Raw genomic sequence first — 6,000 nt, 5'->3', positions numbered from 1 at the left:
GAATAGCCAAAGTAATGTTGAAGAAGAAAACCAAAATAGGAGGCACCACCATCCCAGACTTTAGCCTCTACTACAAAGCTGTCATCATCAAGACAGTATGGTATTGGCACAAAAACAGACACATAGACCAATAGACTAGAATAGAGAACTCAGAATTGGACCCAAAAATGTACAGCCAACTAATCTTTGACAAAGCAGGAAAGAGTATCCAGTGGAAAAAAGACAGCCTCTTTAACAGATGGTGCTGGGAGAACTGGACAGCAACATGAAGAATGAAACTAGATCATTTTCTCACACCATACACAAAAATAAACTCAAAATGGATAAAGGACCTGAATCTCCACTTTTTTCTTAGGGAGGAGTTTTCCAAGCAGCATCATGGCTTTTTCTTTTTCTTTTTCTTTGCAAGAATGGGGTCACCAGGCCACTCTGAAGCCAATCTCTGTCGGGGGATGGAGACCACCATGATTGTTTAAGGCCAAACAAAATGTACCATTGAGGTAGTGGTGGTGGTGGGTGTTCATAACTGGAGATCTTGGGCTTTGAAGTCTAAGAAGATAAGCAGGAGGGGCAGCACAAAATTCCTGCTTATTAAGTTGCCTACTTTGATCAAACTCTCAGTTTTACTGAACTAATTCTTGGAAATGAAAAAATGTCTTTTGGAAGTCAGCTGGGAGTTTTGACAGGTGGATATTCAACGTCTCATGAATAATTCTTTACAATTGGCATGACTTGATCACCCCAATATCTCCTAGCTTTGCACATTTTAGTCTATTCTGAAGGACTAGTTAATGGAGCTATTTTATATGTGGGAGGAAAAGGTCTACATCACACAGCTTTCTGTGTCAGTGCTTCATCACGATGTAGTCGTTTTTCTTTTTTTTTTCTTAAAAATTTTTTTTAGTGTTTATTTATTTTGAGACAGAGACAGAACTTGAGTGGGAGAGGGGCAGAGAGAGAGAGGGAAACACAGAATCTGAAGCAGGCTCCAGGCTCTGAGCTGTTGGCACAGAGCCTGACGTGGGGCTCGAACTTACCAGCTGTGAGATCACTACCTGAGCTGAAGTCAGATGCTTAACTGACTGAGCCACCCAGGTGCCCCAAAGTAGTCATGTTTCAAAGGTATTTTAATTGGTAATTAGGGATATAGACTTAAAAGAGTGAATGGTGCTAAAAATGCAAATATTCAACTGAAATAAGAGTTTGATGAACAAATACTTCTACGCATGGGTAATTTTCCACATGCATGGCAAATAACAGCAGCATTTTAATTTATTTCTCTGCCTGGTGGCTGGTTAGGTTTCTTTTGACATAGATAGTAAGATAATATCTTGATTTCCACAATATTTAAATGTGAAAAACCCTATATCTTGGAATGGAGGGAGAAAAATGGAATGGTGGTCTATATACTATGCCGGGTCACAGAATCAGTCTTAAAAATCCACCCTGATAATAACTGACTGAAGCTAAAAGGCGGCAATTTAATAGGGTGAGATGGTAAGCCTCACACTTAAAAAAGATAATTAGTATGATGTGGGGAATAACTCTTAACAATAGTACACTTGAAAAGGATCTGAAGGATTTTCATGACATCCAAGTTCAACGTGAGCTATATAACATAGTGGATAGTAGCTGGATAATATTCAGATATTAATTGTTTTTACCCTGTGTATTCCCCTTTCCTGTTTCTACACTGAGGAAAGTGGTTTTTAGAAAGCCTAATTTTTTTGAGAACTCAATCTAAGGAGCTCAAAGGGAGAGGGGTAATTTAAGGCAGAGCTAGGGAAGACTGGTATCTTCCCCCAAGCTAGAGATTTTTCCAGATGACAGAGGGTAGAGAGCAGCTGGACCCCAGGGAATGGCTGTACTCCATGCCTTGTGGTGACCTCAAAAAAAGGATCCCTTCCCCTTGTGTGGCACAGTACCAGCATGGTCAGCATGGCGTCCTTAGATCTGGAAGGCCATGGGAACAGAGGGCAATGAGCCTTTCAGGGGAAACCTGTGCGGACAGATGGCTGATGACCAAGGGGTCCCCTCCCCTCTTACCTCAGTGGCTTTCTGGCACTGGCTACATAGAATCCTGGAGCTCTAACCTAACTCTGGGGGAAAACACACCAAAGATAATCAAGTTAAATTTTATACCATCCTGTTGGGAAGGGGGCATGGAATCAGGGACCGAGTTATAAAAAATAAAGAAGGGATATTTCTTGCACTCTTGTGTTTGGCCACTGAGATATACCTACAGGACATAATCTTGGGCTGAACTCACAGTGGCAGTGCAGCTATGACGTAACCCACTGTCCTGTGCACTGGGACGTTGCATTTCATTCCAGGGTTTTCAGGACACAAGCAAAAGGCAGTTCTTTCTTTGTCTAGGGCATGCTCTGCCGCCTCAGTCAACCCCCTGGGAGTGGCTCACAGATAAAGAACTCACAGGGCCTTCTTGCTGGGGCCTGACCTCTTTTTGGATGAGGCTTGTTTTCCTCTTGTGGGGTCTGTGTGAGAAGATACTCCAGTAGCTTCTGCCGGCCTGGGAAGCGGGGAAAGCCTGGGGTGGATCAGTTTTACTGAGCCTTCTTTTTTTCTCTGGAAAGGACTGAGTTTAAGTGTGGGCCTTGGGGAAAAGGGCTCAGAACGCATCTCCATTTGGTTTTAAAACAGGGCCTTAGGATCATAGCTGGAGGCTCATGGCTGCACACACTTCAGTCTAGCTCGCCAGGAGACCGGTGGGAGCTTGGGGCAAAAGTGTTATAGAATGAGGTGATTTGAGAGAGGCTGACAGAGTGGTGTGATCTTGGTAAGTGGGAAGACCATCATCCCCAAAGCCTAACAGGTCCGTTTCACTACTGTAAAGTCTGTAAGAGACCCGTCCCAAGATGGAGACTCATTTCCCCCCAAACATAGGAAGAGAGCAGTTCCATCAGCCTGCACTCCTGTTTATGGCAGGCCCCACCAGAAATCTGAGACTCTCAGGCCATCACCTCCCAGAAAACCCATTTCTGCAATCTGACCAATCTCCTACCTGTCTCTGCCCCCCATCCTCCTACTATGCTTTCTGCAACTCTTGGCTTGTCACCAAACTGCCTGTGACTTCAACCTTTCATTTGACGGAACTTGACCTTGCTTAAGGAAAACCTGGCTATCTCCTGAAGGCAGTGTTCTTTCTGCATCTTTCTTAAGGCCAACTGGGGTGCACAGGCTGGGTGGGAGTTCTCCTTGTTCCTCATGCCAGGTGTAGGCAGTGTCTCCCTCTTCCTTCCTCAGAACCCCACCCCCACCCCCCTAGTCTCTGTGAAGCATGTGTCATCAGACTCTACTCATAGGCTATTCCTCTTTCTTCAATCACTCACCCATCTTCACTCATTCTGCCTTCCTCGCTGGGGTTTTAGCAGCTAGCTTACTGTCTTTCTCTCCACTACTGCTCCCATTAAGCCTTCTTGGTAACTTTAACCAGTATCTGACCTCATCTGTTTCCCCTCTCTGCCCTCTAACCAACCAACTGGCCTCATTGTTCTCTTCAAAACCAAGTTAGTTCCTTCTAAGGGTCTTTGCATGGGCTGGTTTTTTGTTTTTTGTTTTTGATTTTTTAAACANCTGGGTGGGAGTTCTCCTTGTTCCTCATGCCAGGTGTAGGCAGTGTCTCCCTCTTCCTTCCTCAGAACCCCACCCCCACCCCCCTAGTCTCTGTGAAGCATGTGTCATCAGACTCTACTCATAGGCTATTCCCTTTCTTCAATCACTCACCCATTTTCACTCATTCCGCCTTCCTCGCTGGGGTTTTAGCAGCTAGCTTACTGTCTTTCTCTCCACTACTGCTCCCATTAAGCCTTCTTGGTAACTTTAACCAGTATCTGACCTCATCTGTTTCCCCTCTCTGCCCTCTAACCAACCAACTGGCCTCATTGTTCTCTTCAAAACCAAGTTAGTTCCTTCTGAGGGTCTTTGCATGGGCTGGTTTTTTGTGTTTTTTTTTGATTTTTTAAACATTTAGTCACTTTTGAGAGACAGAGTGTGAGCAGGGGGAGGGACAGATAGAGGGAGACACAGAATCTGAAGCAGGCTCCAGGCTCTGAGCTGTTAGCACAGAGCCCGATGCAGCATTCAAACTCATGAGCTGTGAGATCATGACCTGAGTGCATGGGCTGCTTTTTAATATACTTGGCTCATACAGGCTCATGTCTCTCTCTCTCGCTTCATTCAGATATTAAGAATTAACTTACAAGTGAGACCTTCTTTGACCATCCTAAGATAGACACCCATCCCCATGGCTTTTTAGCTCCGTTCCTGCTTTATTTATTTATTTATTTTATCATAGCACTTACATTGTATACAACATTATATTATATACTTACTATTTATCCTCTGTTTTCTCTACTGGAATGTAAGCTTGTGAGAGCAGGGACTTTTTCTGTCTTCTTCTTCTTCTTCTTCTTCTTCTTCGAGAGAGAGAGAGAGAGAGAGAGAGAGAGAGAGAGTCAGAGTCCCTGATGCAGGGCTCAATCCCATGACCCTGGGATTATGATCTGAGCCACAATCAAGAGTCAGACGCTCAACTGACTAGCCACCCAGGTGCCCCTCTGTCTTCTTTATCATTGTGTCTCTAGTACTTAAGCAATGAGTGCACATAGAAGGTACTCAATAAACATATTTTGAATGAACACTTGAATTAAAGAGAATAATTGGGGCGCCTGGGTGGCTTAGTCGGTTAAGCGTCCGACTTTCGCTTAGGTCATGATCCCGCGGTTCGTGGGTTCGAGCCCCGCGTCGGGCTCTGTGCTGACTGCCAGCTCAGAGCCTGGAGCCTGTTTCAGAGTCTGTCTCCCTCTCTCTCTGACCCTCCCCCGCTCACCCTGTCTCTCTCTCTCTCTCCCCTAGAAATAAATAAAACATTAAAAAAAAATAAAATAAAGAGAATAATTGTCCCTGGTATGTTTTTCTGCATAGTTTCTTTGAGAACTTGTGATGGAGGGGCACCTGGGTGGCTCAGTCAGTTGAGTGTCTGACTTTTGATTTCAGCTCAGGTCATGATCTCATGGCTTCGAGTTCAAGCCCCACATTGGGCTCTATGCAGACAGTGTGGACCCTGCTTGGGATTCTCTCTCTTCCTCTCTTGTCCCTCCCCCAGTCACTCACCCTTTCTTTCTCTCAGAATAAATAAAACTTAAAAAAACAAAGAACCTGTGATGGAGGTGAATGGCCCTGGATCTTACCATCTCACAGCAACTAAAAAGCACAGCCAGGGCTGGTGACGGGTTCTGTAGCCTGATCTGACTGAAGCACTTGAAGGTGCACTTTTGCAGAAAAGAGGGCTTAGGAAAGACAGACTACTGCCTTTAAATATTAAGCGGTATCATGTGAAAGATGGACTAGTTTCATTCATTATTGCTCTAAAGCTCTACTCTCCAAATTTTAAAAGTTGTTCACCTGAATCAGGAAAGTATTTTCAGCATTTCTTTAGTAAATGCATACTTATTTATAAATTGCATACATATTGATCATGGATGATGACAAATTAACACAAATTTTCTCTCTTGGGAAGAACGAATGCCCACTTCTGAGGGTAGACAACCCACAGGGTCCCTGGGAATGCTTGCTGAACCCGATGACAACTGACCCTCATTTCAGTTCCCCATGAGGAACCCCTTCAATCCTGGCCACAAGTCCTGTCTTGGAAGTCCTCCTTCTTTCCTTCTGCACATGGCCTTATCACCTAGGGTCACCTGAGTGCATGTCTTCCCAGGACATGGAAACACTCCCTGAAACATTGTTAGATAAGGAAACACTTCCTAATGCTAAGAGCCATCCAGAGGTGGAGTCAGTGGGGCTCTCAGGAGGCGTGTATTGTCTAATCACTGAGCTTGCTTCAGCTCAGGTGGCATAGCTTCCTGGAAATTTGGACTAGGCCAATGTTTCTCAAGGAGTGCCATCTACATCAGAATCAGCTGTGAATGTGAGGGTGCATTTGGGGAGGGACTGTTAGAACGGCTGATCTTGGGGTGC

Source organism: Crocuta crocuta, unplaced genomic scaffold, assembly GCF_008692635.1.
Source record: "Crocuta crocuta isolate KB4526 unplaced genomic scaffold, BGI_CrCroc_1.0 scaffold113, whole genome shotgun sequence".
Classification (NCBI taxonomy): domain Eukaryota; kingdom Metazoa; phylum Chordata; class Mammalia; order Carnivora; family Hyaenidae; genus Crocuta; species Crocuta crocuta.
The sequence above is the reverse complement of the archived record's forward strand: the minus strand, read 5'-3'. Positions refer to the sequence as shown.